The 10,962-nt window shown below is 45.4% G+C and overlaps 1 pseudogene; it reads right to left on the reverse strand.

Moving 5' to 3' along the window:
• Positions 1-3,374: 3,374 nt before the first annotated feature.
• Positions 3,375-5,037, reverse strand: LOC110741290 (annotated as a pseudogene).
• Between the last annotated feature and the right edge of the window lie 5,925 nt (positions 5,038-10,962).

Genomic DNA, 10,962 nt, shown 5'->3' on the forward strand with positions numbered 1-10,962 from the left:
ATAGTGGGCAATAAATGTGTGGAGTTTTTAGAAAAGTTTCTAACAACACAGGGATTGACCTTTCAACTTGACTTCAGGGAGGATACCAATGGCCTCTAACACACACACACACACACCACCACCACCACCACCACCACCACCACCACCATCCACTATATCCCTTTGGGGTGGGTCCCTAGTAACAAATAGAGGATGGGGAGGAGGCTGGCCCAACCTTTGCCTAGGTGCCCATGAAGAATCTTGAACCAAGCCCAAGCCCTGACTGCCCAGGAGTGAGCCGGCCTTAAATGGCATTCATCGATGTCACAGCCACTTGTAACAAGGCTCTTTCCTGGGTACTTAAAATGACATCAGGAAGCTTTTCGGGAAGAAAAAACTGTCCGGTGGCAAATGAAACCCATCGATGGCTATCTTCATAATTTGGAGCCTCTCAAACGGAAAACCATTTTTTTCTCTCTCTCTCCCTGGCAGGGCCATGGCCCACGGAGGCTTCCTTCTCCAAGGCCAGCAGCAAGACAGCTTCACCTCTCTATTTTGATTAGGGCTCCCGCGACGCTAAGGACTCGCCCCCGACATCAGAGCCCCTCTCAGACCTTGTGGGCCCGCAAGGCAAGGTCCAGATTACTTCCTTTCTTTTTCCAGAAGCTAAGGTGCTGAGACACAGTGGAAATTTTGATTGCGTTTTCCACACCTTCCAGTTCATCTCATCCCTAAGAAGGTGCTATGGATTATTTCAACAGTGTCAGATGGGAAATAAATTTTCCTGCAAGCAAAAGGCCACAAACACCAGGGCTTGGGGGTGGGGTAGAGGGAGAGGAGAAGAGAGGGAAATGAGAAATTCGATGCTGACATATTGCAGGCTAAAGAAACATCATTTGCTCTTTTCCTGCCCTAAGAATAAAAGCTCCCTGATAGGGCTGCACTCCTCTTCCCTATTAAGGAGATGTGGTTTGGGCTAGAGGAACAACTGTTCCCAATAAACAGGTAGGCAGCCCGGCTTTCCCTTTCTTTTCCTTTGGAAGTCATATTCGCTCTTGTTTGTGGCCCTAGAAATCCTCCCTACCACAGATTACACTTTGTTTGAATTAATAAAGCCTTGTGGGGGTTATTGCTGTTTTTAGGGCCCAGCCCCTTATTTGGCTTTGGAAAAGGACACTTCCCTGCTGATTCACAGCGCTCCTGTTATACTGGGCACATGGAGGAGAGAAGGACATGAGGAGGCTGTGGACCAGGGGACAAAAGACTCAAACAATAACACAAAGGCATGAGATGAGTATGTGTGTGATGATCTCTGTTCTTGTGTGATTAAGCACAGCAGCTTGTGTGAATATAGTTGGCTACTGTTTTGATGAGAAGGGGCTTTTGGAGCCTGTTTATCTCATTAGATGTTACTAATACAAAAAGAGACAGGGTGGTAATAATGGGAAACTTTGTGGTCAGATAAACTTGGGTTCAACTGTTGGCTCCCCCACCTATTGGCTGTATAGCCCCATCATTTAACCTCTTTGAGCCGTAGTTTCTTCAGTCGCAAAATCAGACTAAGAACATGATAGGAGACCGGATGCAGTGGCTCACGCCTATAATCCCAGTGCTTTGGAAGGCCAGGTCAGGAGGATCACTTGAGACTAGGAGTTTGAGACCAGCCTGGGCAACACAGAAAGACCGTGTCTCTACAAAAAATAAAAATAAAAATAAATCAGCTGGGTGTGGTGGCACATACTTGTAGTCCCAGATACTTGGGAGGTGGAGGCAGGAGGACTGCTTGAGCCTGGGAGTTTGAGGTTTCAGTGAGCTGTGATCACACCACTGTTCTCCATCCTCAGTAACAGAGCAAGACCCTGTCTCAAAAAGCAACAACAGCAACAACAACAACAACAAAAACCTCACTATGGGTGGTAGATGGCTAATGGAACATGGCAGTGTGGAGAGGGGTCACTACGGAGAGGCTGGCTTGGTAGTCAGCAGGAGGCCTCTCAGGGCCACTGTTAACTTGGCAGATTTGTCGCAGGTTGGGTTTAGTCATGCAGGCTCAGGAACCTGATGTCACACACCATGAAGGTGACCACTTTTTCAGGGTCCAATTAACATTAAGCTGGCTCACAGAGACTGATGTATAAACCAAAGTGCCCAGTTACTGATTCAAAGCAAGAAACCCAGTCACTCAGAGGACCAGAGGCTCCCTTCCCCAGTCAGGGCATTCCAAGTCAATGGGCGAGTATGTGGGAAGCTTGGCTAACGAACAAGGGAAACTGATTAAATGGATTAAATAAATGGTCTATTTTCTGCTTACTCCCGGGATTCTCCTGTTCCTCACACCACAGTTGCACCAAGGAGCTTGCTTTTCTGAGAATGTGCCACATTCTCTATTTATGCACGTTTGTTGGGTCCCCACCCAGCATTCTTCCCTCTCCTAACAAACAATGCTCAACTTTTTCTCCTGGCATCATACACACACACACCATGAGCTTCAGGGACACTGATATCATTCCCAGCTCCTGCTCCAGGGTGACAAGGAAGGAAGAAAGGAAGGAAGGGAGGGAGGGAAGGGTCCATTACAAACTCCATGCCTCAGGTAAACCACCAATCAGGGCAGATATGTGACTTCATTTGACCCAGTCAGTGTGGCTCTCAGGGATCTTCCTGGAACTATGGGGAGAGTGCTCTGTCTTCCTTTGACCTGTGCAGCATATGGATTTTCTTCTGAAATAGCTGCAGCCAATTTGCCTCAGTGAGGAAAGCTGAGGATGACACTGACACACAGAGGAAGGCCAAGCCCAGAAAATCATAAAATAGGTCTGAAGTCCTGATCAAGCCATGCCTGAAACCTGCCTGATTCCTCTGGAAACATGGTTCTCAATTTGGGGGTGGGGGTAGGTAGATAGTACCTACCCCTTACATTTTGGAAATGTAAGGAGTTCTTTTCTTTGTCAGGTTGACTGGGAATGTTACTGCCATTTAGTCTACAGTCAGGAATGTTAGATGTTCTACAATGTGTGGATTATCCCCCATGGCAAAGAACTGTCCACAGTCCTGCAAGACTTGTGTATGTCTTACCCGACATCAATGGTGGTGCGCACACTGCAGCAGGAACTGGAATCAAAGTCTGGTAGGCAGAATCATGGCTCCCAGAGACGTCCACGTTCTCACCCAGAATCTGTGAATGGTACCTTACCATGGCAATGGGGACTTTGCGCAGATGTGACTAAGGATCTTGAGATGCAGACATTGTCCTGGATTATCCGCTTGGGCCTGATGTAATCACAGCACTCCTCAAAGAAGGGACACAGGAGAAGTCAGAGTCAGAGGAGAAAGTGATATGGTGACAGCAACAGAGATTGGAGTGATGTAATTTGAAGATGGAGGAAGGGGACACGAGCCAAGAAACGCAGGCGGCCACTAGAAGTTGAACAAGGTAAGAAATGGGCCTCTCTCCTCAGAGCCTCCATGAGGAACCAGCCTTGGTGACACCTTGACTTTAGCACAGAAACTGGATTTGGCCTTCTGACCTCTAGAACTGTCTGGGAATAAATCTGTGTTGTTTTAAGCCACTAAACTTGTAATTTGTTTTAGCAACCACAGGAAACTAATACAAAGTTATGCCTGAAAGGACTCAAGGCAGCTGGTTTTGTTTTGTTTTAATGGGAGACGTGTTTATGGGGATGGTTTCCCACTCATCTTGAGGCAGAGTGCGTCCAGTGTTGCTTCCTCCTGAAGGATCAGGCTTCTGGAAGTCTTGCTTCTCCTCCTGTGGGCTGGCGGAGGACAGTGGAGAAGCCAACACACAAAACTACTGTTTGTACATGGCTAACAAGTGTGGTGATTTTATAGCATCCTGGGCATTTCACATCATGGAGTGGGAACTGGGGCTCCGCACCAGGCACCTCATTTGTTTCCTCTTCTCCTCTTCTGGAAAGGGATGCAGGAGATCTTTTGCAAGGGGCATGTTTTTGTGGGTGGGTCATCACCGCCAGAAAGGCAGCTGATCCATTTGATTGCTATAATTAACTGAGGCTAGCCCCTGGCTCTGTTTTACATATAGACCCAGAGTGCTTTTTTCACAAATATAGACCATGTTTTCCATGGAAGATGGGGCTTTACTTTATTCCAAACTTTACCAAGAGTCATTCCCATTCCATCAGAAAATCACATGAACTATGACCAAGGCTACTTGGGATCCACCTCCCTATATTGGCCTGCACTTGTCACAGTCATGCTTATGAGGATTCTGAGTATGGATGTGAACCTTTCACCCCTTATGTTGTCTTCTGGAGTAGCTGTACCCAAACATTTACATATTAAAATACACATCATTTTGTTACAAATACGTTCCTTTCCTTCTTCCTCTGTGACCTCTATGACCTAGTTAGGCCCTCATATTGCTTCTTTTTCTTTTTCTTTGTGGAAAATATGGATGCATGTAGGTTATGTTATGCACTAACTCCATTTCAGGAGATACAAACTATTTTTTAGAGAAAAGGGACTTTAGGTCAGATAGGGCTGATAATTACAGCTCTCAGGTGTGGGTGTTGCTATGTGCACCTGCTATCTGAGTAACTATGTCTCCTCTGGTGACCCTCCTCGCCTCTAGGGCTGGCATGATGAGCCCATGCAGTAAGTCCTGCCAGTCCCCACTCCCTTGTCTGTAACAGATGCCATTAGTTCAGTACAGCACCATTTTTCATTGCAACGGGATTTAGTCTAAAATTTCTTCTCGTCGGAATGTTAGAAGCAGCTACCGCCCATAGACAGGAGTTAGTACAGGAGATCACTTCCCTGTGAATCCAGAGCAGGCAGATCCTTTTCCCTCAACATCCTTCTCTCCTGCCCCAGGGCCATTGCAGGCTTAGCTTGTACCTCTGCTCCTCACCCTCTCCATGAGGCGGGTGACAGGAGCCCCTTCTCCCTGTGCTTGCCTCTGTAGTTGCATGCATCTAACAGTTTGAAAAGTGGCTGTTTTTAGTTTTTATTTTTATTTCTTGAGACAGAGTCTTGCTCTGTCACCCAGGCTGGAGTGCAGTAGCACAATCATAGCTGACTGCATCCTTGACCTCCTTGGTTCAAGTGATCCTCCCAACTCAGCCTCCTGAGTAGCTGGGACTGTAAGTGTGCTACCACCACACCCAGCTAATTTTTAATTTTTTGTAAAAATGGGCACTACGTTGGCTTGGCTGGTCTCAAATTCCTGGCCTCAAGCGGTTCTTCCACCTTGGCCTCCCGAAGTGCTGAGATTTTAGGTGGGAGCCACTGTGCCCGGTTCAAAGTGACGTTTATTTCTCTCCCCTTCCAAATGTAAACTTTTTGAGTGCAGAAGCTGTGATACCTTCCTTGATTTGAACTCAGTGCCTGGTAGGGAGTAGGAGCTCCATAAATCTTTGATAAAATCAGGCAGGCAGATGGACTCAACCAACATGTGCCATCCAGTTCTCTAGCCCCTGTTCCCTACCAAGATTTACTGATTCCCTTGTGACCTTCTGACAGTGATTGTTCATTGAGCTGTGCTCATCTAATCGAGTCGGTCCATTTGTACTGCTCTTAAGGGCCTGAGAGTGAACACATGTCATTCTTGGTTACCCAGCTGCCAAGAACCCCTCCTGGACAGGACAGGTGGGAGGAAAGACACTCTTTCCCTTCTGTGGGTAGAGGAAGTGTGTCACTCAGGACTTTAAATCTAGAGGGAGGGACACTAGGATGCAGAGCCAGTTAGAGACAATTAGCAGCAGCTGCAGTGGGACCTGCAGTCTAGTGGTGTGGGGGATGTGTCCAGGGCCACAGAATCCAGTAGGACAGAGGTGAGCACATCCTGGGACAGGGGAGCAGGAATGAATGTGTGGTCGTGATGACAGCAGCCGTGGCCTATGCAGGTGGCTCCTGAGTGGGGGTCTTGTCTAGCCCATTTCTAATTTGGATCTGTTGGAGCCTGGTTCCCCAGCTCCTTGTCAATTACATGAGTTCCCAAATACCTTTCCAATCAATCTCTGCCCTCATTCCTGTCCCCGATTCCTGGTCCTTTCCCTACAGCACCCTTCATCCCGTTTCACCCACTAAATCTTCATCCTCACTGCCCCATCCCTGAATGGAATCTACCTGGCTCCCCACCTTGCCCCCAACATACATCAGATCAGTGCCCAGATCTGAGCAGTCACTGGGTCTCCAGTACCCCATCTTTGTAGCTGCACCAGGAGGCTTCCCTCCTTTCCCAGCAAGGGAGCAAGGGAAGCTGCCCAGCTTCGGGGAGAGCAGGATTGAGATTTCCCTGTTGGCCTTCCCACCCATGAAATCTAGAGAAGATTTTGGAGTAAGACTTATGTTCATTTTTTATAGGTACATATGTTTCAGTTTTATTGTCCAAAACCATATTTAAAGAGGAATTATTTTCCAAGTTTAAAAAGGAGCCCAATCAGCTCTCCTAGCCAATGAGCCCACATGGCCAGTGAGAAGCAGCTTTGATTTCTTCTTGCTCTGCCCAAGGGCCTACCTGGATCATAAAAGAGCAACATTAATCTTAAATGACTCCTTGCTTTGTTACCCTGGGAAGGGCTCCAAACTCAATGAAATCCTCCTGCCACAATAACAACAACAATGACCAGGAACGTGCAATAAGCACTTGCCCAGCACTCAGCTCAGCCTCCCACACATCGCAGAGATGATTTAATTTGCTGTCACAACAATTCCATGTGCTTGGCACAGTCACGCCCTGTCTGTCAACAGGGAAATGGAGGCACTGAGGGACTTTCCCAAGGTCACGTAGCTGGCAACGGCAGTCTTGGATGCTAACCCCTAAAGGAAGACAAAAACAAGGGAAAAGAAGTTGGGAAGAATAAGGGAAATGTTATAGACTGGCAGAGTAACAACTACTGGAAAAAAATTTTGGGATTGCCTAACAATCCTGATTTAGAATCTGGAGCAAACAGGCCATGCAAACATTGCATTCCAAACAAAGTACATTTTATGATAATAATTTTTAAAATACTGTGAGTTTTTTAATATAATGACTGGGTGACTGAATAGAACTATCTGTCGTCCTTCCTCCAAAACAATAAGCAAACTTTCTCTTACGAAAAGTTTTCGAAAAGGGGACTGCAATAACTTTTTTTTTCTTCTTTTTGAGACAGGTTCTCACTCTGTCATCCAGGCTGAAGTGCAGTGGTACAATTTCAGTTCACTGCAACCTCTGCCTCCTGGCCTCAAGTGATCCTCCCTGCTCAGCCTCCCAAGTAGTGGGGACTACAGGCATGCACTACCCCACCCAGCTAATTTGTGTATTTTTTTTTTTTTTTTTGTAGAGGCAGGGTTTGGCCATGTTGCTCAGGCTGGTCTCAAATTCCTGGACTCAAGTGATCTGCCAGCCTCTGCCTCCCAAAGTGCTGGGATTACAGGCGTGAGCCACTGCGCCTAACCTGCAATAACAATTTAACATAAACACACTATTCTGGAAAAGCACACACAATGTTTGAAAATCCTACTGGAGCTTCAGTGATGATGGAGTTAGATTATGATAAGAGCAGAGGAAGAACCATATTAACAGAGGATTTGGTTTGGAGGCCTCCCGGGCAGAGCTCAAGGTTGCTGAGCTTCAGGTTGCCATGGAGCACAACTCTTAGACAGTGCTCTATTCCACCCTGGGCCTGTGCTTTGGAGGGTTCTGTATATTAAACATATGCACACCAAAATGCACATGTCAAATAACACACAGAAGGCTTGGTCAATGGTATTTGGTGCTCAATGCTGGCATAGCCCAACTTGTAGCCCTAAAACATATGTTCTATTAACTAACACTATTCAGGCCCCAGAGAAATGCTTCTCCATATCTCTTGCCCTATATTTTCAAAACAAAAAAATGACTGTGTCTGAAAGCCATGGTTTGTGGGTTGTATCACTGTCCAAACTGGGCTGGACACTGTTTTTGGGGTGCAGGGAGATCTGAGTAATGGAAGAAGTTAGATGAAAGACAAATCAGTTAACAAGTTCTTATTCTCAGTGTGAATGCCATGGATTCTTGTACAATGAAGCACCATTCACCAGTACTGTCAAACATCCATTTTCTTACTTCTCCTTGGATTCCCATGTGTGGCTCCAGAGGCCCTCCCTAGTGCAGTACTTGCCACTGCTGCACATGTCAGGCTTGGATTGTTCTTCAGCATTAAATATCACTCTTCAATTTGTACATACCGTCAATTCTCATTATTCAAGGTAGTTATGTTCTAAAAAAAGTCACCAAGAGGCCGGGCGCGGTGGCTCACGCCTGTAATCCCAGCACTTTGGGAGGCCGAGGCGGGCGGATCACGAGGTCAGGAGATGGAGACCATCCTGGCTAACACGGTGAAACCCCGTCTCTACTAAAAATGCAAAAAATTAGCCGGGCGAGGCGGTGGGCGCCTGTAGTCCCAGCTACTCGGGAGGCTGAGGCAGGAGAATGGCGTGAACCCGGGAGGCGGAGCTTGCAGTGAGCCGAGATCGCGCCACTGCACTCCAGCCTGGGCAACTAAGCGAGACTCTGTCTCAAAAAAAAAAAAAGAAAAAAAAAAAAAGTCACCAAGAACACTGAATTAGCAAATACTGAACCGTTGCTCCTAGGGGAAATACAGGGCTAGGTTCCTGTGAGCCTCTGGTCACATTTCATCAACTAATCAATACATAACCTCGCTTTATGTGTGTTTCTATTTAGACACCTTTTAAAATATATATTATTATATTGTATATTTTAAAACAGGTAGAAGAGAGGAATTTCAATATTCTCACCACAAATAAATGATAAATGTTTGAAGTGCTGGGTTTGCTATTTAGCCTGACATGACAATTACACAATGTGTATATGTATTGAAACATCACATTATGCCCCATAAATACATACAATCATGTGTCAATTAAAAATGAAATAGGCCAGGTACAGTGGCTCACACTTGTAATCCCAACACTTTAGGAGGCTGAGGTGGGAGGAATGCTCGAGGCCAGGAGTTTGAGAGCAGGCTGGGCAACATAAAGATACCCTGTCTCTACAAAAAAAAAGATTTTTAATTAGCCAGGCTTGGTGGTGTGCACCTGTAGTCCCAGCTTTTCCAGAGGCTAAGGCAGGAGGATCTCTTGAGCCCAGGAGGTCAAGGCTGCAGTGAGCCGTGATCACGTCATTGCACACCAGCCTGGGGGACAGAGGAAGACCTTATCTTTAAAAAATAAATAAAACTTAAAACAAATAAATTTTATATATATATATATGCAATTCATTAACAGTGAGTTCACAGCCAATAGTACTGTAACTCATGTCTGAACGAAGTGTATCTAACACCTGTATTCTCTCAGTAAAGCACATGAAAGCCTCTTGCACTTAATGACACTAGATAGCTCTTCAGCACCACATTTGGGAGTCATTCCAAAGAGCGAGTCACTGAAAAAATACAAAAATTCAAAAATCATGACATTAAATAGACTAAGGAAAGGACACTTCTCGTAGGAGAGCTGAAGCAGGAAGGCAGAGTGTCACCTTGTTTGACCTTAGCTTAGGAATGTTGGGTAGGGTGACACCTTTTTCACTGCTCTGCACATGCCAGCAAATGACCTCAAAAGCACTGAGTATTGATCATGAGGTGGCAAAGAAATTTTAGCAAGGAAGATAATTTGTAAATATGGAATCTGTGAATACTGAAGATCAACAGTATGTGGATCTAGATGCAACTTGTGTGAAATGATACCAATTTTTTATATTACATTAACTAGTTGGGATTGGAACACTAAAATTGTAAATAGTTTTTTTTTTAAATTTTTTTGAGATGGAGTCTCACTCTGTCACCCAGGCTGGAGTGCAGTGGCGCCATCTAGGCTCACTGCAAGCTCCGCCTCCCAGGTTCACGCCATTCTCCTGCCTCAGCCTCCCAGGTAGCTGGGACTACAGGCACACGCCACCACACCCAGTAATTTTCTTTTGTATTTTTAGTAGAGACGGGTTTTCACCATGTTAGCCAGGATGGTCTCGATCTCCTGACCTCGTGATCTGCCCGCCTTGGCCTCCCAAAGTGCTGGGATTACATGTGTGAGCCACTGCGCCTGGCCCAAATAGCTTTTTTTTTTAATTTATTTTTTATTTTTTAATTTTTATTATTATACCTTAAGTTCTAGGGTACATGTGCACAATGTATAGGTTTGTTACATATGTATACATGTGCCATGTTGGTGTGCTGCACCCATTAAATCGTCATTTACAATAGATATATCTCCTAATGCTATCCCTACCCACCCCCCACAATAGGACCCGGTGTGTGATGATCCCCTTCTTGTGTCCAAGTGATCTCATTGTTCAATTCCCACCTATGAGTGAGAACACACGGTATTTGGTTTTCTATTCTTGTGATAGTTTGCTGAGAATGATGGTTTCCAGCTGCATCCATGTCCCTACAAAGGACATGAACTCATCCTTTTTTATGGCTGCATAGTATTTCATGGTGTATATGTGCCACATTTTCTTAATCCAGTCTGTCACTGATGGACGTTTGGGTTGATTCCAAGTCTTTGCTATTGTGAATAGTGCCACAATAAACATACGTGTGCATGTGTCTTTATAGCAGCATGACTTATAATCCTTTGGGTATATCCCCAGTAATGGGATGGTTGGGTCAAATGGTATTTCTAGTTCTAGATCCTTGAGGAATCGCCACACTGTTTTCCACAGTGGTTGAACTAGTTTATAGTTCCACCAACAGTGTAAAAGTGTTCCAATTTTCCACATCCTCTCTAGCACCTGTTGTTTCCTGATTTTTTAATGATTGCCATTCTAACTGGTGTGAGATGGTATCTCATTGTGGTTTTGATTTGCATTTCTCTGATGGCCAGTGATGATGAGCATTTTTTCATGTCTGTTGGCTGTATGAATGTCTTCTTTTGAGAAATGTCTGTTCATATCCTTTGCCCACTTTTTGATGGGGTTGTTTTTTTCTTGTAAATTTGATTGAGTTCTTTGTAGGTTCTGGATAT

This window comes from Papio anubis, chromosome 1 (assembly GCF_008728515.1).
Source record: "Papio anubis isolate 15944 chromosome 1, Panubis1.0, whole genome shotgun sequence".
Lineage (NCBI taxonomy): Eukaryota > Metazoa > Chordata > Mammalia > Primates > Cercopithecidae > Papio > Papio anubis.